The sequence below is a fragment of the Pristis pectinata genome, chromosome 1 (assembly GCF_009764475.1).
Source record: "Pristis pectinata isolate sPriPec2 chromosome 1, sPriPec2.1.pri, whole genome shotgun sequence".
In the NCBI taxonomy this organism is placed as follows: Eukaryota; Metazoa; Chordata; class Chondrichthyes; order Rhinopristiformes; family Pristidae; genus Pristis; species Pristis pectinata.
Window position 1 is genome coordinate 82,233,331 of NC_067405.1, and position 22,446 is coordinate 82,255,776.

The 22,446-nt window shown below is 42.2% G+C and overlaps 1 protein-coding gene across 8 annotated transcripts in view; it reads right to left on the bottom strand.

The window, feature by feature from the left end:
- The window catches only part of numb (NUMB endocytic adaptor protein), a 135,197-nt gene extending 113,961 nt beyond the window's left edge, over positions 1-21,236 (bottom strand). For 6 of the 8 annotated variants that reach the window (XM_052030556.1, XM_052030511.1, XM_052030570.1 and 3 more), the window contains exon 1: positions 20,997-21,217. The gene's annotated coding sequence lies outside the window, so the exon portion shown is untranslated. Of the gene's footprint in view, positions 1-20,996 lie in introns of all 8 variants that reach the window. The other 2 variants (XM_052030547.1, XM_052030501.1) reach the window with 1 other exon arrangement.
- Positions 21,237-22,446: the final 1,210 nt, after the last annotated feature.

The following is a 22,446-nucleotide window of genomic DNA, read 5'->3' on the forward strand; positions in this document are numbered from 1 at the left end:
CTCATGGAATAGAACTGAGTTCAGTTAAGATTACTAGAGAGAAGGTGCTAGGAAAACTAAATGGGCTAAAGACTGATAAGTCTCCCAGATCGGATGAGGTGTATCCCCGGGTTCTGAAGGTGGTGGCTTTAGAGATAGCGGAGGTATTGGTGATAATTTTCTAGGAATCGATAGACTCCGGCATGGTTCCGGAGGACTGGAGGGTCACAAATGTAGTTCCGCTGTATAAGAAAGGTGGGAGGCAGCATAAAGGAAATTACAGACCTATTAGTCTGACGTCAGTGGTGGGAAAGTTATTGGAATCGATCCTCAAGGATGGGGTTATGGAATACCTAGAGGGGCAAGGCAAGATAGGTCCTAGCCAACATGGTTTCATGAAGGGAAGATCCTGCCTGACCAACCTATTGGAGTTTTTTGAAGAAATCACAGGTAGGGTGGATAAGGGAGAGGTGGTAGATGTTGTGTATTTAGACTTTCAAAAGGCCTTTAACAAGGTGCCGCATAAGAAACTGATTAATAAGATGAGAGGTCATGGAATTACAGGTAGGATAACAGAATGGGTGGAGCATTGGCTGGTTGGCAGGAAGCAGAGGGTGGGAATAAAAGGATCTCGTTCTGGTTGGCTATCAGTTACTAGTGGTGTTCCGCAGGGGTCAGTGTTGGGGCCGTTTCTTTTTACCTTGTACATTAACGATTTGGATGATGGAGTGAATGGTTTTGTGGCTAAGTTTGTGGATGACACCAAGATAGGTGGAAGAGTAGGAAGTATTGAGGAGACAGGAAGGTTGCAGAGAGACCTAGATAGTTTAGGAGAATGGGCAAGGAAATGGCAGATGAGATTCAATGTTGAGAAATGTGCAGTTGTACACTTTGGAAACAGAAATAAACGGGCAGATTATTATCTAGAAGGAGAGAAAATTCAAAGTACAGTAGTACGAAGGGACTTGGGAGTACTCGTGCAGGATACCTTAAAGGTTAACCACCAGGTCGGATCAGTGGTAAAGAAAGCAAATGCTATGTTGGCATTCATTTCAAGAGGTATAGTGTATAAAGATAAGGAAGTGTTGGATGAGGCTCTACGGGGCACTAGTGAGGCCTCATTTGGAATACTGTTCACAGTTTTGGGCCCCATATCTTAGGAAAGATGTGCTGACGTTGGAGAGGGTTCAGAGGAGATTTACGAGGATGATTCCCGGAATGTAAGGGCTTACATATGATGAGCGTTTGTCAGCTCTTGGACTGTACTGACTGGAGTACAGAAGAATGAGAGGGGACCTCATAGAGACATTTAAAATGTTGAAAGGACTGGACAGAGTATAAGTGGCTAGGCTGTTTCCCCTAGTGGGCGAGTCCAGGACCCGAGGGCACAATCTTAGAATTAGAGGGTACAGGTTTAAAACAGAGATGAGGAGAAATTTCTTTAGCCAGAGGGTGGTGAATTTGTGGAATTCCTTGCCATGTACAGCAGTGGAGGCCAGATCATTGGAGGCGTTTCAGGAAGAGATAGATAGATATCTAAATAGTCGGGGTATCAAGGGATATGGGAATAAGGCCGGAAATTGGGGTTAGAATAGTGTGGTTTTTTTTTGGTAGCCCCCCCCCCAACTTCTCATTTCTTTTTCTTTTTTTCCCTTTTCCTTGGAGCAGACTCGATGGGCTGAATGGCCTACTTCTGCTCCCTTGTCTTGCGATCTTGTTAAAACCAGGAAACAGGCTGGTGAGCAGTGGTTGGGAAAGTATTGGAGAAGATTCTAAGGGACAGGATTTACTCACAGTTGGAAAAGCATGGACTTTAGGGATAGTCAGCATGGCTTCGTACGAGAGAAATCCTGTCTCACAAATTTGATTGAGGAAGTGACAAAGATGATTGACGAAGTAAATCAGTGGATGCTGACCACATGGACTTTAGTAAAGCATTTGACAAGGTCCATAAGATTAAGTCACATGGAATCCGCAGTAAGTTGATAAGTTGGATTCAGAATTGGCTCGGTAACAAAAAGGCAGAGGATAGTGGAGGAGAGGTATTTCTCTGACTGGAGGTCCATGACCAGTGGTGTTCTACGAGGATCAGTGCTTGATGATCTGGATGAAAATATAGGTGGTCTAACATGTTTATAAATTAAATGAAAATTGATAGAGTTGTGGAGAGTGAGGAAAGTTGAAAGGACACAGATCAGTTGGAAATGTGAGCAGAGAAATTGTAGATGGAGTTTAATCTGGACAAGTGTAAGATGTTACATTTTGGGAGGACAAATGCAAGAGGAAAGCATACTGTAAATTGCACTGCCCTCAGAAGCATTGATGTACAGTGAGATCTTAGGGAACAAGTCCATAGCTCCCTGAAAGAGGCAAAGCGAGAAGATAGGATGGTAAAGGCAGCATTCAGGATACTGCCTGCATTAGTCAGGGAAGTTGGAAAGTCATGTTGCAACTGTATAAACTTTGGTTAGGCCACATTTGGAATCAGTGTGCAGTTCTGGACGCCCTATTACAGGAAAGATGAGAGGCTTTGGAGAGGGTGCATAAGAGGTTCATCAGGATGTTGCCTGAATTGGAGAATATTAGCTACAAAGAGAAGTTGGACAAACTTGAATTGTTTTCTCTGGAGCATTAGGTACAACCTTATAGAAGTAAATAAAATTGAGAGGTATAGAGGGGGAAGATGGTCAGTCTTTTTCCTCAGTGTAGAAGTGTCAAATACTAGAGGGCACAGCTTTTAGGAGAGAGTGGAAAAAGTTTAAAGGAGATTCGCAAGGCAATCTTTCAATTAAAAAACTGAGTGGTAGGTGCCTGGAACATGCTGCCAGGGGAGGTTGTAAAAGCAAATACGATAGCAATGTTTAAGAAGCACTTAGGCACACGAACAAGGATACAGACCACGTGCAGACAGATGGGATTAGTTTGGATTGGAAATCCGAAAGAGAATTGGAAATCCAGAGGGCATGGTTTTAAGGGGAGGAGGGAAAGTTCAAAGATGATGTGTGGGGCAAGGTTTTGTTTTGTATCGGCAGAGAGTGGTGGATGCCTGGAATGTGCTGCCAGAGGTGGTGGTGGAGGCAGATATGAAAGCAGCATTAAACAGGCTCTTAGTTAAGCACATTGAATATGCAGAGAATGGATAGATATGTACTATGTGCAGGCAGAAGGAATTAGATGTCATTAGCTTACATAGTTCAGCTCAATGTCCTGGGCCAAAAGGCCTGTTCCTGTGCTGTACTGTTCTATGAAATGTTTTCACATGCATATGCCTGAATGGATAGCATACTCTTGGCAATAATTTTCAATCTCCTTTTGATAGGGTCCACTCACCACCTGGAGTCACATAAAGAATGCCTCCTAGTCCATGAAAGAAAACCAAGTTTATCAACACACAGGCATACATGTAATACACAGAAGTACCTGTAATTTCACTGAAGCTTCACATTCCAAACAGGATTTACAGCAATAACTTAATTGTCTTCAACATTCAAACAGATTTTCCCTTGATTTAGTATATACTTAAGAAACACATGGACAGTTGTGACAGAGGAAGCACTGTTTACAAAACTCTGTTGTCCATCCACAATACAACTACAGCGTAATCTGGCATTACGGCTGTTCAGGTAGTGGAAATTTGCCCTTAATGAGTTCACAAATCATGACCAAAAATTTGAGATATGGAATAGAGATTTGCTCTTACAGAATTAATGCGAGCAAAAACTAAATAAACACAAAATGAAAAACAAATTGTCAACTTATCCTCCCCAAGAGTTTTCTTTATGGAAAATCACAATATCGATGTTTTACTAGGAATGCAACCTCTCTGTAACACGGGGGGGTGTATTCAGTATTTCATTTCAAGAGACTGTAGGTAGAAAATGAGAAATTCCCCTTTACTGTTCCAAGCCCAATGTAAGCTCGAGGAACACCATCTTGTCTGCCAACTGAGCATGTTTCAAGACCTCAAGATGTAACAGTGAATTAAACAATTTCAAATAACTAGCCTGACCACAGCTGTAACACCAACTTCCATTCACCACCAATGCTGCCTGGCCTGCTAATTATTTGCAGCATTTTCTCGATTTCAAGAACAGAGAATTTTTTGCTTTACAATTAAGTTCTTAGGGGGTCACCACTGACCAGAGAGTCAACCGACCCAGACACAAATGCTATAGCTGCAGAAGTCAGACAAGACTGGGTATTCCAGTAGTAATCAGAGGGTTAAAACATGGAGTGTGTGTAGCCTTAACAGACATTTGGAGTTTACCAGATACAAGGGTAGTTAATGGTCTGTGAAGTTCTCTGAGAATGTTACGAAAGGATAAGCAAGGAGATTGATAATTATTTAATTGAAATAATGAACCCCACAGGATATTTTCACAGGATTTTGAATAAGGAATTGTTTTGAAGAGCAATTATTGCTCTGAAATAAACATTACAGGTTCAAACCTGCATGTGTTCAAGGACGATATCTTAATGTCAAACTCTCTCAACTTCAAGTGGCAGTAATGAATGAGGAAGTTATTGTTTCATTTAGACCCAAGTGAGATATGAAATAATGCTTTCACTCTAATATTCCTTCAATGGCATCTCAGGCCTCAATGGCAGACAGAATTGCTGGCCATTACTAAGGTATTAAGAGATAACTAGAGACCAAGGTTATGGCAGAGAAATACCCAAGGGTGGGGCTGATCATCAGACCTACATGGGGAGTGAGGCTCTTGTATGAACAGTCAGGAGCAGTCCATTCCACTCTCTCCTGCACCTAATTGGCTCAGTATTGATAACTAGGATGCTGCACAGATGAAGTGCAAAATGGACTTTCATAGATTCATGGAGTTATATGGCAAGGAAACAGGCCCTTTGGCCCAACACATCTATACCACATCTATGCCATTCCCATTGCCTGCATTTGGCCCATATCCCTCTAAACCTTTCCTATCCACGTACCTATCTAGATGTCTTTTAAATGTTTTAATTGTAAATGCCTCTACAACTTCCTCCAGCAGCTCGTTCCACATACTCACCACTGTGTGACGTAGAAGACGTACGGGTAGGTTAATTTGGGGTTTAAAATGGGCGGCACGGAATCATTGGGCCGGAAGGGCCTGTTACCATGCTGTAAATAAAATTTTTTTAAAAATTTAAAAAAAACATGACCCTCAGATACCCTTTAAATCTTTACCCTTTCACCTTAAACCCAAGCCCTCTAATTTTAGTCTCCCCTACCCTGAGAAAAAGACTATTTACTCCATGCATGCCTCTGATAATATTATAAGATATCTTTATTAGTCACATGGACATCGAAACAGTGAAATACAGCTTTTTGCATAGTGTTCTGGGGGCAGCCCGCAAGTGTCGCCACATTGGCATGCCAACAACTTCCTAACCTGTACATCTTTGGAATGTAGGAGGAAACCGGAGCACCCGGAGGAAACCCACACAGACATGGGGAGAACGTACAAACTCCTTACAGACAGTGGCTGGATTTGAACCCAGGTCGCTGGCACTGTAGAGCGTTAGGCTAATCACTACGCAACTGTGCCTATATCTAAGGTCACCCTTAGCTTCCTTCACTCCAGGGAAAGAATATCCCAGCCTATCCAGTTGTCTCCTCACAACTCAAGCCCTCCAGTCCAGGCAACATTCCTGTGAATAGTATCTGCACCCTCTCTAGCTTCATCACATCCTTCATATAGTGTGGTGACCAGAACTGCACACAATACTCCGTGCGCCCTAACAATGATTTGTATAACTGTAACATGACAATCTATACTCAATGTTTCAGCCAATGAAGGCAAGCATACAATAAGTCTTCTTCACCACCATGTGGCCACTTTCAGAGAACTATGTACCTGTACCCCTAGATCTTTCTGTTCTACAACACTCCCCAGCTTCCTACCAGTCACTGTTTATGTCCTGGCTTGATTTAACTTCCCAAAATGCATCACTTCACACTTGTCCAAGCGAAATTCCATTATCCATTTCCTCACCCAGTTGATCAGATCCTGATGTAACTTTAGACAACCTTCTTCACTGTACACTATACCACCAATTTTGGATAATGGTACTGTGGCAACCAATAGTTCACCTGCAACAAGATGAAGATGGCCAAAATGGGTCAAACTTGAACAAGACTATCGACACTGTACGGTCTCACTGGAGAAGGGTCCTGAAAACAGGATTTAAATCCTCATTAAACTGTGGAACAGCATGAAAACCTGGGATTAAAGAGACCAGAGGACTAACACTTGCAAGACCAGACCTCAAATCTGGGACTGCTAGAACAAGTGGAAGCCACAAGTTTGACTGAGACTGATACCCTTGTGTCTAGACTGGTAGTAACTGTGCAAGTAGAAGCACTTGGAATTGTCTTTACAATCAATAGATTAAGCAAAGTATACCTCTCACCAGCTAACAATGGGGTGTCTCCAATACAATTTGGCTCAACATCCTATAATGAGTAATTCACCTCCTGACACAAGTCAGAGTCATGAAATATTCTCCACTTGCTTGGATGAGTGCAGCTCAAACAGAAGGAATTTTGTAACTTGAATTTGTCATTTTCCTTCAATATACCAGTGAAGCAGAGAATAACACAATATTTTGTCAACATGTTTCAGTATAAAAAGACTGCATCCTTTCCCGTTGTCTCAAATTATTGAATAGTCATTAAAGTCAGATTAACACAGCACAGAAACAGGCCCTTCAGCCCAACTCAACGTGGACCAAGATGTCAATCTAAGATAGATGACAGACCCATTTGCCCATGTTAGGTCCATATCCCCAAACCTTTCCGATGCATGTGCCTGTCCAAATCTCCTTTAAACATTGTAATTGTACCTGCCTCAACTACTTCCTCTGGCAGCTCATCCCATCAGCACCACTCTCTGCGTTAACTTGTCCCTCAAGTCCCTTTTTAATATTATACCTCTCACCTTAAAACTATTGCCTCTAGTTTTTGATTCCCTTTCCCTGGGATAGAGCCTGCATCCATTCACACTAGCTATTCCCCTCATTTTATATGTCTCTATAAGATCACCCCTCAGCCTCTAATGCACCAATGAATAAAGTCCTATCCTACACAATTTCTCCCTATAACTCAGGCCCTTAAGTCCTGAAAACATTCTCGTAAATCTTCTTTGCATTCTTTCCATCTGGATGTCTTTCCTGTAACAGGGCAACCAAAACTGAACATACTACTCCAGGTGCAGCCTCACCAACGTCTTGTACAACTACAACATACCATCCCAACTCCTACACTCAATGCCCTGACTGATGAAGGGCAGCGTGCCAAAAGCCTTCTTCACCACCCTGTCTACCTATGACACCACTTTCATGGAATTACGTACTTGTAGTTCTCGGTCCTTCTGTTCCACAACACTCCCCAGGGCCCTTCCATTCACTGTGGAAGTCCAATCCTGGTTTGACTTCCTAAAATGCAATACCTCGCACTTATCTGAATTGAATGACATTTGCCACTTCTCAGCCCACTTACCCAGCTGATCAAGATCCCCCTGGAATTTTTGATAACCATCTTCACCGACAATGACACCACCTATTTAGACACTACCTTCCCACTACCTTGGGAAAGCAGCTAACATAATTAAGGACTTAATCGAGCATAAGCACGTAGCACCAATATCAAGGAGAGCTTCTATCCTGCTATTATCAGATTCTTGAACAGGCCTCTCATGCTAAAAGATGAACTCTTGATCTCCCAATCTACCTTGTCATGGTTCTAACACTTTGTCTACCTGCACTGCACCTTCCTGTAGTTGCAAAACCATATTCTACATTGTTTTCTTTTTAATACCTCAAGGTAATTATATATGGAATGATCTGTCTGAATGGTATACAAAACAAAAGCTTTTCACTAACCTCAGTACAAGTGACAATAATAATAAACCAATATCAAACCAATTCTCCAGTGCTGCCAAGGCCCAAATAGGCAAAAGTCCACCTCAATGGGAGCCAAGAATCACAAGAGCTCAAAGGACAAAGAGGCAGTTAGCAGCCACCAAAAGGAACACTTCGAAGACCTCCTTAACCATGACTCTGTCCTTCACAAGTGTCCTTGGTTCCTGGAACCAAGGGGGAGTGGTGGAAGTAGATACAACAGTGGTGTTTAAGAGGCTGTTTGATAGACACATGAATATGTAGGGAATGGAAAGATATGAATCATGTACAGGCAGAAGAGATTTGATTTAATTCAGCATTGTCTTCAGCACAGACATCGTGGGCCAAAGAGCCTGTTCCTGTACTGTACTGTGTTCCATGTCCTATCATAATTTTTACATCATGGAAGCAAAATAAGAGACATTCCACTAAAACACACTCCAAATTTTTAAAAGACATGGCCACTTAAAGATTATTTCCTTCTTCAAACTTTTAAACAGGGAAATGAAATTGAGATACAACCACAACTTACCCAAAAGGAAAAGAAATTAACATAAAGAATAACAGCTGTTATTCTTTACAATTACAATCATAATTTAGCCACTGCAATCTTGCTGATTAAATTCTATATAAAAATAACTTAGCATTTGACATTGACTTAAGAGACACAGCACAAGAATTCTGAGTTTGTTGGACAATACAACTGCAATCAGAGTCAGTCCTGATACTTTCAATGCTATTTGGTAAATACCATTGGTTCAACTAATGAAAGCCTTATTCTGCATTCCAAATCATTATTTAAAGGAGATCATACATTTATGGTCCTTCTCCACCAAAGGTCTGCACCCAAAAGAGGGTGCAGATAACTTATTCTTATCCAAGGTCCTTCTGAGCTACCTGTATTTGGATAGCAAAACTGAGATGTAGATATTTCTTTCTCCTCTCTGGTGATTGGTTTCTGCTTCATGAACCCCCCCCCCCCCCCGCCCCCCCCCCCCCCCAAAAAAACAGGGTATGAACAGGATATTACTGGGGCAAACTGGACTCCTTTCAGTCAACTACATCACGTGGCATTAACATTACACCAAACTTGACAACAACATAACAAAACATACACACAAGATTAATTTATGAAGCAGAAATTATTTTTATACAGATAAATGCAGAGCACATGTACCAAAATAATTGGAAAATAAAGATGACGAATTTTGATCTAATACAAGAGTTGCTTTTTTTAAATTATCCATTTATTTAATCAGCTGAAATTAAATGCCCACATGCCTTTAAGAGATTTGAAATCTTATCCCTTTTAGTGATGCCTCAGGATTCCTCATCTAGTAACTCTGATAGTGACAGTTAATGCATGATCACAGTTTATACACTTCCTGTTGCAAGGCACTTCAAGATCAGCAATCTTTTAATGAATGATTACAACTACAATACTTCAAACAGACATGGAACTGGACCTGTAGAAATGAGGAGGGGCTTACTATCAATACATCACTAAAACAAAAAGTACCGGTAATTGCAGCTGAGGAAGGCATGAAGGGAGCATCAGGGTTCATAAGTTTCAGGTCAAGGACCTTTCAGTGATAATAAGAAATAAGAGGAAGAGTAGACCACTCAGCCTGTTGAGCTTACTCCACTACTCAATAACATCATGGCTGATCCAATCTTGGTCTCAGCAACATCTTCCCACCATTTCACCATACTGCTCGGCTCCATGGAAGCTTACAAGTCTGTTGGTCTCCACCTTGAATCCACAGATTCACAACCATCAGAGGAAGTTCTCCTCACCCTTCTGAAATGGTCTACTCCTTATTCTGAAACCATGTCCCGTGGTTCTACATACCTGACTAGGGGAAATCATCATCTTAGGATCCATTCTGTCAGTTCTCCCAAGAATCTTGTGTTTCAGTAAGATCACCTCTTATTCTCCCAATTCAAATGAGCATAGGTCCAATTCCTCAACTTTTCTTCATATATCAACCCTTTATTCGGAATTCAACCTTCTATTCATTGCCTGCAAGCACCAAAAACTGTATGCTGTACTCCAGGTGCAGCCTCAGCAGCGCCGAGTTTCATCAAAAGTTTTATACTACATACCCTTGCAATTAAGATCAACAGTCCCAATTAATTGTTATACCTTCACACCATTTTTTTCTTGTATTGGGAACCCCTATAGCCCCAATTCTTCTTTCCACAGCGTTATGGGTCTCACTCCACTGAAGCGATAATTTCCTTGTTTATTCCTTGTTCCAAAGTGGATAACCGCACATTTTATTCCATCTATTTTATGCCCATTCACTTAATGCAAATACATTTCTTTCAGGTCCTTTGTATTTTCCTTGCTGTATGCTAGACCATCCATAAGGAGCAAATCTGGCTACAGTATTCTCAATCCCTTGATCCAAGTCATTAATATAGTCTATAAAAAGTCATCTTGGCTCTGAGAAAGATACCAATGTGGCTGATGACCAAGGGAAGTCAGATTCAGTTTTTCATTAGTTTGGCAGAACTCTACCTCTTTCTCCACAAACACACATCAGTTGCTGGCAGTGGTCTTGCTAATTAGCTTAGCTTTAAAGCTTCAGAAACATTGTAAAAGAGCAATTTGGCTTGAATAAGAGGCTAGTGGCACAAGCAGGAACGATGACAAAAACAACAGTTCCAACAGAAAAGGTAGCGTTAACAAGATTATGTTCCCATTTCTGCAACATCCTATTGAATCCACAATGAAGGCTGAAATACCACATTACATCTACGCACGACACTTATTAAAGAACGCCCTTTATCTCAAATGACTAAAATTTTTAATTAAAACATTGTGCCGCATCAACAGAGACTGGAGCAGAACTTCTTCTGGAATATTAGATTCAAACCTCAAAAGATATTTTGGTCCTAGAACAGGTTCAGCAAGATTCACCAAAAAGAATTATTAGAGGGTAGTTTGCATAGACTCATGCTGTAATTCCAACCACATCCCCACCTGGGATTTGATGCCAGATTCGGAGAAATGGCTTCCTGCATTGAAATCTAGGACAGAGAGGGTTGGGGAGAGGTGTACGTAAAGCAATTTTTTTCTGTTTTCATTCTATTCATTTTCCAAACAAAACTGAGTACACAGAGTACAGATTAGTCATGACATGAAATGGCAGAAAAGGCTGGAGGCAATTGCACAACCAGTGGTGCTGCCATTCTCCATAGTTAATTGTTGAAAAGACAGACATGCTCCGAAGCACTGCACTTCCTATTTGCTTTTTTTAATTTCAAAAATATTACTTTATTCATTAAGTTTGTAAATGTAAAAATGTGTTGCCACATGTCATTCTATGAATAATGCATCATAAAAATTACTTCTTAAACATACTTTCCTCAATTCTAAGGTACTACTTTATATGAACACACATCCCAGGTCTTCAATGTATAATAGCAGAAGGGCCTTAAGCTGTAGCCTTTCTGCATGGAGTCTTTGTGGCAGCTGAACCAAGCTTCAGTACATCCCTCAGCAAATAGTCCTGCAGCTTGGAATGTATCAGTCAGCAGCACCTTGGAATGTGTCAGTCAGCAGTACAAGCTATGGACAGCTCCTTGCTCTGAAAGGCCAGTGAGTTTAGGGCAAACCAGAGGGATCTTTCAATGAACTCGTGAGCCATCCGCCAAGATCAACCACTTCCTTTTACTCAGCACTATGAGGACATGCTGTGCAGACCACTGTCTGATCTACTCATGGTCAAACACCCTGCTCCAATCAGAATGTTCTACAAGTGATAGGTAACATGGCACAGACCAGATGAAAGGAATGTTCCAAAGCAGCACGGCCAGACCCATTCTTCACAACACCAGGAACAAACAGAACCTCAGTACACAGGGACACTTGGTGTTTGTGTACCCAAGGAGTATACACAGCTTGGTGTAGCCACACACAAAATGGTAGCCATTATGATGAGGGCAATATTGGGTACATTTTCTCCCCCTCCCAACTTTCTCTGGACATTTGTACATCAAGTTTGTACAATCCATTTTCAAATCCCCAGACAAGGTAGAAAAACAGATTGGGTCACTGCTGTAGCACATGCATGAGGTATGGGCTATACACACGCACGCACAAAACTACATGGAGAAGAGTTGCTCCCACAATTCCAGTTCCTGCTTCACATTAGCCGTACGTTCCACACAGCATTTGACCAACACCGCAACTTCTCCAAACCATATTCCCAGGTAATCAGATGTGACTGTAACAGGAATGAAGGAACAGCTAGACTCTGTCACAAAGCATTGCTTCACATTTTGCTGCAGTTATATCTGGTCCCAGAGGCCCTCTCAAACTGTCTCAGATGTCATCAGTCCAAGGAGCGACAGTAGGTTCAAGCAAAAGACAGTGACAATGCCCAAGTGCCTCCTCTGCCTGGGATCAACCTTCTTATTCCCACTTCTTTCCTGATGGACTCCGCAAAGGGCTCAAGACAACACACAAGACTCGTATTTTCTTTGCTTTGCAGTGATGTGTATTCATAAAAGGTCTTGAGAAAATATTCAGGGCTCTTACACAGTTCCCCTCAAAGTGACATTTTCATTGTAACAATCATTAAAAACCAGGCACATTGTGAAAGACTAAAATATGCAATAAATTCACAAACATCTTACCATTAAATAACTGCAAAGTTTTAAAGCTTAGCAGTTGTGAGTTATAGTTGTGAAGTTTTCCTACATTAAAAATGTTTCCCCACTTTAAGCTAATTTAGCCATTAATCTGCTGGGATGGCAATGGGGCAGTCAGCATTGCTTTATGCCCCAAATTGGGAATAAGACCAGGTATTCCTGCTCCCATATCATTATCCTATGTCCATCGCAGTGAGCACTTCACAATTGCTGAATATAGGATTAAACAATGCACTTGGTGCAATGTAATAGTTGACAAGTTAGCTTCATGCATGACAAGCATTGAGGGCAACCAGCATTCATGAAAACCCACTCCTAAGGAACCATTAGCTTCAGGAAAGAAAAATACAAAATAACATGCAAGCAAGAGGGTTTAAAGTTAATTTAACCAGGCATTAGTCAAAGACTGTTGATTTTATTACTTGTGACAGGCATGTTCCATTCCTCAGAACCAATGTGGAAGCCAGTCACCCTTACCACGATGCCAACAACCATGGAAGATTTATCTCAGTGCTATTCAGTGGATCCTTATCCAGAAACTTAAAGTATTATCTGCCAATTTAATAATAGCCACACTTCATAACCAACCAAAATTGTTAAGTAGCCAGAAATGCAAGTTCACATTCAATTAAAGTGCCAGTTTAACTATATTTTTGAACTTGAATAGAACACACATCAAAAATCTCAAAGCATTTCTAACATGTTCAGCTGGAATTTAAGTTTATCATTTAGAAGCTGATTCAAACAGCAAAGCAATAGGTCATGTAAGTTGTGAAAAATATATCAAATTTTTTAACAATTTATAAACTATAATACAGTGAAACTTTAATAATTCAGCACCTCATGACTTTAATGGTGCTGCATTGGCAGATTTTCCAGACTGCTGGTTATTTTGAAAAATGTTGGTGTGAATAGTGAGGAGGATCGTCTGAGACAATTGAAAGATATTGATCAGATGATAAGCTGGGCAGAGCAAAGGGATGGAATTTAAACTGATGAATTTTGGGAGGTCAAGTAAAGGTAGGACATGCACAATCAACAGTAGGGCCCTAGAGAGGACTGAGGAACAGAGGGACCTTGGTGTACAAGTTCAAAGATCCCTGAAGGTGGTAGCACAGGTAGATAGGACGATAATAGTGGCATATGGAAATGCGGGTCTTCATTAGCCAGCGCAGGGACGTCACATTGCAAGTTGCATTATCAAAACATCAATCAGGTCACACTTGAGTATTGTGTACAGTTCTGGTTGCCACAGTCAAAACATGGTTGTTCTGGAGAGGGTGCAGAGGAGATTCACCAGGATGTTGTCTGGGACAAAGTGCCTCACTTATGAGGAGAGATTGGAAAGGCTGGGTTTGTTTTCATTGGAGCTGAGGAGTTTGAGAAGGGACCCCAAAGAGGGATACATAATTATGAGGGTAGTAAACTTCTCCCCATAGCAGAGGTGTCTATAACCAGAGGGCACTGGTTTAAGATGAGCAAGAGATTGAGGGGATCCGAGGGCAAATTTTTCACCCATGGTGGTTGGAATCTGGAAGGTACTGCCTGAGAAGCTAGTGGAAGCAAAGACTCTCACAATGTTTAAATACCTGGACAAGCACTTGAATTGCCAAGGCATACACGGCTACAGACCAAGTGTTGGTAAATGGGATTAGTATAGGTGGGTACTTGATGGTCAACATGGACAGGATGGGCCAAAGGGACTGTTTCTGTACTGTCCACTGACTCAATTTTGTACTAATACATCAACACACTTTTGTTAGGTATTAGTGACAAGAGATTGCAGATGCCGAAATCTGGAGCAACAAACAATCTGCTGGAGGAACTCAGCAGGTTGGGCAGCATGGTGGGGGGGGGGGGGGGGGGGGGGGGGGGGGGGGGCGGTTGAGGGGGGTGCAGGGTAAGGAATTATTTATTGGATTGACCCCAGTGAGTTTAAAAGAAGCAAGGGAACTGAGCCTCTGGTGAGCCAGATGCTGAACCATTTGCATTTCTGAACAAAAAATACACTTTTACTGTGTATTTTTTGAATTTGTCATCTCCTTGCTCCTTTATATGACTAAACTAGTTCAACCCCTTTGTAAGCCATAGAGCAGCTGAGAAACCACCCTGGGTTGCTTCTTACTCATGTCGCTCTTACCATCAAACACAACAAGGAGTCTGGCATCAGCTCACTAAATTGGTGCCTTCAAGTACAACGCTATGTCGTGAAGCAATGCATCACAATTCAGCAACCTTCACTAATATTTTAATGCCCTTGGCGTGAAACAACACCCTGTTTGAACAAGAGATTTACAGCAACACGAATGTTACAATGAGCTTGCATTATACAAAAGCTGTAGTCAAATGAATGCAAACTACTTCGCTGGCTAAAATCGCTCCTTGCTTCCCATAACTACACACAAATAAGCAGATAAGCAAACTAATACAGACATGTAACTTTGTGCTGAAGAAAAGAAGGACACCTTGTCTACCTTCCAGATACATTCAACAATGTTATTCCACACAATTACCCAACATTTGACACTGTATATATAGCCCGTGACAAAAGGCACATCATAATGCTTGCATGCAAACATTCAAATGTACTTTCTTCCATTCACTGCTGACAGATGAATAATCTTCTTCAGCAGCCCCAGAATAAGGGATGATCTGCTTCCACTCCAGTTCTGTGTGCATGAAGCCAATGTAGGACCAGCAGAATCTGTGACAGGCAAGACATGAGGTGCTTAATGGTGGTACCCAGTAGTTTGGAAGGTGATGTGCTGCCTCAACTGGATATCCTGGCCTTGTATACTGATGCATGAACTCATAGTTCTCAATGTCATCTCCATTTTGAGTGGTCATGGGCCTGGGCTTCCCACAAGTTCCCCTTACCAAGCGAGCTTTGAGCACGTTCCTGAATATGTGCACCTGGTAATCTCTTGCTGCCACAGAGCTTCAAAAAAAAAGTGTCTGTTTTGGGAATCTGGTATCAAGCACATGGCCATCATAGGAAAGCTAATTAAGTATAAACAGGGCATCAATACTGGCTTGAAAGAGGACACTGAAGTTGGTTTGCTTATCCTTCCAGTATATTTGGAGCATTCTGCAGAAACAGTATTGATGATAGCTCTGCAGCGCTTTGATGATTCCCTCACAGATGGATTTTTACATAACGCAGAGGTCATGTTTTCAGAGACTTTGTACACTGTATATGTAGGCCAGTTAACTAAAACACACACTGACTTCAGCATATTCACAAAATGTAGATATACAGTAAGAGGACCAACAATACCATTTTATTCACTAATTGATTCTTTTTACAATATATCTGAGGCTGATGCCAGTGGAATGCTAGAACCCAAGCCCTTGAAGTGGGGCCTGACTGCCAGTAAATTGTCAGTTCTCTCAGCAGCACTTGTGGGGGAGCAAACAACAACCCAAACTTCTCAACAGTTCAGCAATACGGTCCAAATTCAAGCTGCAATACCCCAAAATGGAAAAAAAAATCCTTTTCTGTTAATCTCTCAGGGTTGAGCATGATTTGCTTCTACTCCAATTCTGTTCATTCCAAGGTGGCTGAAGAGTCCAATGTGGAATCTACAGACTGCCACAGATGTAGCAGGAAATGCTTGTACGCAAGGTGGGACACCTCTTCCATTAAGCTTGTGTGTGATCCTAACAAAGAAACAATTTTAAATGGTCAGACTGCCACACATCTGTGCAGCTGGTAACTTTAAGGCTTTGAAAAAATATGTTTGAAGCACTTTCTCTCCCAGCCTAGAATTCTCTTACTGTGAGAGTTCTGAGTACCCATTTTGTGAGTTTGCATCAGACAAGCACATAATGCAGCCTCGCCATCCAAGCTCGGCAAGTGCTTTGATGCTGGAGATGTTGGCCTGGAAGAGGACAACACAATCATTTACTTAAGTCATCAGTAGATTTGGAGGATTTTGTAGAAGCAATGTCAACAGTACCGCTCCGGTGCTTTGAGGCGCCCGTTACAAGTAGTTCATGTCTCCAAGGTATACAGAATGCAGATTGTAAGGAATAAAAAGCAGGAAAAAAAAATCTGATTCCCATCACTTGCTTTGCCATTCGATAAGATGATGACCAATCTTTTATATCTGCACCACTTTCCTGCACTAACTCCATATTCCTTGATTCCTTCAAGATACAAAAACTATTCTTGAATATATTCAGCAACCAAGTTTCCACAGCCCTCTTGGGAAGAGAATTCCAAAGATTCACCACTCCTCTGAGTAAAGAAATTTCTTCCTATTTTGGCCTTTAACGGCCAGCTATTTTGAAACTACGACTGCAAGTTTTAGGCAACTTGTCCCAGAAGGAAACATCACCTTAGCATCTACAGTACCCTTCAGGCCTAAAAGAATTTTATTTGTTTCAGTGATACTCCTGTACCAGTAACCTTATCACTCCAATGTGAACCAAGACTAATATATTTTAGAGTTTGCAAGGTATTCAACCATGAGCATGATCACTGATATGCACTCTTGTTTTCATCTGCATTTGCATTTTCCCCAACTAATTATCAAAATGTAAACAGAAATGGGAAGCTTGCCCAAATTAATTCTGCCTATCAAGGTCTGAGGTCAAATGCAGCCTTCCAAGCCTTCACTGCCTTAGATGAAGTAATACCAAAATACCAAGTATGAAATGAATGTTTAACCTACTCCTTCCATACTGTGCACAACACCATTATTCAGGATTGCAATAAGGCAACTACACTGCATGAGACACTGCCAGTAAAATAAACACGTATAATGACAGATTTACTTGATAAAATATCTGATAGTGGGAATGAAGAAAAACTCCTGAGGATAAGATATGTTGCAAACTACTTAACATTCAATCTTGCATTTCAGTCACTTAATCTGCAACAGTTTGCAATTTATTCTCCAGGATTCATTACCGAGCAGCCACCAGATACTCATTTATGAGGCAACAGTGGAATTATATTTTTTTTAAAAATCCAACCTTAGAGACATGCACATAGAAGCATGCTCTTATATATTATAACAATCAGTAAAACTACTGCCCTTTGTACTATACATTACCAATTTATGATTTATCATTTAGAAGCCAAGACCTTTGAACAGGAACACAGCACTGAAACTAATGCTAACTTGCCTTCTTAAAAATATAATCTGCATTAAATGAAGGAGTAATAGTGATGGCATAACGTAAACAAATTGTTTTCCTAATGTACACCAGAAAAATCTGGCGAAACTTGGAAGATATAATGCTGAAACTCATTTTTGTTTCAAAGATGAGAAAGGTGAGCAGTAACCCAAAATTCACAAGCTGAATTAACACTTAACTCACTACTTACCTTTGAACATTTGTTTTGAATTCCCATGGTCAAATTGGGATAGTAGGTTTTTTTTAAATTTTATTTACAGCGTGGTAACAGGCCCTTCCAGCCCAATGAGTCCAGGCCGCTCATTTTAAACCCAAATTAACCTACCCGTACGTCTTTGCAATGTGGGAGGAAACCGGAGCACCCGGAGGAAACCCACGCAGACACGGGAAAACGTACAAACTTCTTACAGACAGCAACGGGAATTGAACCCTGATCGCTGGCGCTATAATAATAGCATCGTGCTAACCGCTACGCTACCGTGCTGCCCCTAATTAGTCACTGTAAGTTGTCCCCGTTGTGTAGGTGAGTGGCAGAATCTGGGAGGAATTGATGGGAATGTAGAGAGAATAAAATGGGATTAAAGTAGGAACAGTGTAAATGAGTTAGAGTTAGTGCAGACAGTAGGTCGCAGGGCCTGTCTCCACGCAGCATTTCTCCCTGACCACTCAACTCAACTGTAGTCAATATTAACTTTTGTAATAGGTTAAACCCAATTACATTAAATCTAACTCAATGAACATTTCTCTGAGTTCCCTGGTGTGCTTTCTATTTTAAAATAAGAACTTAAATTCACTTGGTAAAAGACAGTCAGACATTAACTGGCTGAGGGAGTCAAAGACACTTGATTAACACTTATTAAACCCATCTCTTCTCAAACATCTCATTTAAAGCTGTGGATAAGAGTGCCTGCCCTTGTTACCAACAGACATAGAACTGCAACCAATGGGAACCATGAGGAACTCTCCAAAATTTGCTCATTTGTTTCATCTTCAACTCCTCACTTAGTACAAGATCTGAACAGAATTCTTGGGCTGGACTGGCTATGAGGGGAAATCGAACCACATTCTTATAACAATGAATGGCAATGTCATCATCAAATGGCCCAGCCTAAAAATCCATGGTGGGGGATATGCAGGAGTAAAATCACCACTAACCAGAAACTTTTCCAGCCACACAAACAGGTCAGAGACTGTGTATTCTAATCCTACTGATTTACCCTCTCATTCCTTGACATTTCTGATTCCAAGTCAGGAACATATCAAACACTCCCCCACTTGCCCGCATGAGTGCAAATGAAACGGGACAAAACTTGGTGCCACCTGGAACAAATCAACAAACTTGTCTGGCAATTCCAATATCTTCACCATTTATCACAGTCATTGCACAGACTATCTCATTTTACCATCCTTGACAGAACCACCCAAATCCACAGCCCCACCAACTGGAAGGGCAGGCACACCTCCAAATCACACATCATGCTAACTTAGAATTTATAATCATTCATCCTCACTGGGGTCAAAAGCCAGGAACCACTGACCTAACAGCACTTTCCAAGTAACTTCAGCACCCAGACTGCAGCCTCTCACCACCCACAATAATGCTGAAATGCATGAATTGCATCATAAAGTACACTAAAGGTTAACTCTCCATTCTGTTCAACATTGGAACAGAAGACAGTTATTCAACTTGCTCAGTGCCTTCATATCGGTGACTAAGCTTTAAAGATGTGGAAGGTCAAAGATTTACCACTGCCTAAGCTGTTAGCTTTTTGTCAGCAGTTAAGAACACAAATGGCAGAAGCAGGCCATCCAATCAATTTTGCTCCATCAAAATCAGTGCCGATTTTCCAGCTCAATTTCATTTTCCCTGCACAATCCCTGAACTGTTCAGAAATTTATTGATCTCTGCATTTAATTAAACCAATGGCAATCTCCACAGCCCTCCAGGCTAGAGAATTCCAAAGGTTCAACACTCTAATCAAATTTCTCTTCCTTTCAGTCTCAAATGGCCTACCCATATTCTGAGACTGTGCCCCTAGATTCTAGATTCCTCAGCCAGAGAAATTATCTTTTCTACATCCATACTAAGAATTTTGTATGTTTTAAATGAAATCTTTCATTTTTCTAAACTCCTACTCAATCTGGTCCACTCAATCTCTCCTCATACAGCAAATCCACCTTTCCTAGAACCAGTATGACAAATCTTTGTTGTGCTCTCTCTTTGCCAAGTATACCCTTGGTTAGGCAGAGACCAAAACCATACACAATGCTCAACGTGCCTTATCATCATCAGTCTCCACAACTGCAGTCAGACATCTTTACTCCCAATTCAAATCCTCTCAAAACACCAACATATGTCTGAAGATAGTGCAGACAATGGGGACACAACATACCATTTGTCTTCCTAATTGCTTGCTGTACCTCACATCGAGTGTCCATGTATACATCAACATTTCCCTCTGTCACCATCTTTTAAAAAATACTCTTTTTTCTGTTTTGTGCACCAAATAACTTCATTTTTCCACATTGTTGCCCGGTAACTATGCTCATCTATCCTGATGTAGGGTCTCGACCTGAAACATCAACAATTCTTTTCCCCCTCCATAAATGCTGCTCAACTCAGCAGATTGCTTTTCCATCCTCCAGCAGGTTGCTTTTAGCTCCAGATTCCAACATCTGCAGTCTCTTGCGTCTCTACACTTACCCTAAACTCTCCTGAAACCTCTTTACACCCTCCTTCCTGTTCATAATCCCACTTATTAAGTTGTCAGCAGCAAACTTAGAAATTAGACATTGGGTCCCTTCCACCAAATGTATGTGGCGAATAGCTGGGCCCGAAGCACTGATCCTTGCAACTAGTCACAGCCTGTGCAAGGTTTATTGACTGTTCAATTGCTGTAGGATATCAGTGTCGGGCACGCAACGCCCGATGACTATGGAGTTAACCACCAGTGCAAGTGCAGTGATCTCAGGTATCCACCAACCCAACTGCATTGAAAGGGCTGTCAGGGAGACCTGGGTGAAGCAGCAGCCCCGAATATCCATTACTCAGCAGGAAGAGCGGGCGGGCGACCGCCCAGCTGCCAGCAGGCTAGATCCCCGAGCCCACAGGCCCCGGGGCAAGGGGTAACCTGACACGGGGCAGGTGCTGGGCACCGACCTGCCCCAACTTTAAATGGGGGCAGGACCAGTGAGGGCGGGGACGCGCCGCCAGGCTTTGGGCGCGCTCCCGAGTCCCCAGACAGCGCCTCGGCCGTTGAATAAACAGGGGCGGAGGGAGGGGGTGAAGGGGCGCCGAGCGAACACCTTACCTTAGTGACCGACCGGCTGTCCGCCGCCCGACACCTCTCAGCGCGATAATCCGCCGCCACCAGCGTCACATCAAGGCACCGCCGGCCGAATGTGCACACAAAACAAATTCAAATCTAATTCAGCCCCAGAGACCTGGCTGAGTCGGCGACTCCCACACCCAGCCCTGCCTCACCTGCCACTGCGCACCGAGCGCCGTCTCCGTCCGCGGGGGAGGAGGTGGAGGAGGGGGAGGGGGAGGGGGGGGGGGAGGTAGAAGTGGGCGGGAAGAAAGCCAAGCCGACGCATCCCGCCTCCTGCCTCCACCCCGTTGCGATTGGTCCACTGGACGCGCGCGTTGGCGTCATTCCCGCTGATTATTGGTGAAGGTGCGGTGTCTGTCAAGCCCGGTGTCGGGTGCTCACACGCACGCCGGTGCCTGGGTGAGGTCAGCGCGTTGGAAAGTTTGCCCGATCGCCGGCGCTGCCTCCACCACGCATGCGTCTGTATTCTCCCGGTTCCCAGACGAAGGATGCGGACAGGTGAGGTAGAGTGAAGTGGGTTTGTGGTAAAAGTTTTACACTTATTGTTTCCTTCAATGTTCCAGTGCAACATTAAATGAGGCCTTCAGCCAGTGTTTTTCCCAACTAACCACTCGCTTAAAATTGCTTGGAGCACCTTCCAAAGTTACATTTCCAGATAAGAGCTCAGATTATTGGTGTCCCTGAACTCTATTGTCTAACATGTAAATTTTGTCAGTTTGTCTCATTTACTAAGATGTTCCTTGTCCTGCATTCCGTCATGGAGCAAACAAAAGCTGGAAAACCACAATGTTACTTTAAGGAAACACAAAACCACAATATTTCTTTAAGGAGACTCAAAACCACAATACTTCTTTAAGCCTAGTTGGCCAATCTACAGATTGTCCTCTATGAGAGAAAAGCCTGTACTTATATAGGTTTTTTTATGAACAGAGTAAAATAAAGTAAAAGCAGATGGAATCCAAGTGAAAGTACAAGCTGGATCAAAATTGGCTCAGTGGCAGAAATAAGGTAAAATATTAACGGAACTTCCAGTAATTCAAAGCCTGGATAGAACGTCGAGTTTCACTACCTGGGCCACAGGTGGGGAAATCCTACTCCTTTGTGGAATTATGCAGATACAACACAGAAACAGGCCCTTTGGCCACTGATCATAATTACCATCAAGCATCCAATTTTACACTAATCCTACATGCTCCCCATATTTCCATCAACTCCCTCTCAGGTTCTAACCCTCTCCTACACACTAGAGGCAATTTACAGTGGCCAATAACCAACAGGCCCCATATCTTTGGGATGTGGGAGGAAACCCATGCCTTCACTGGGAGAATGTGCAGTCTGCACAGACAGCACCCAAGATCAGGATTGAACTCCAGTCTCTGGCACTGTGAAGCACTGGCTTAACTGTACCATGTACCTCCCGCAAAAACAG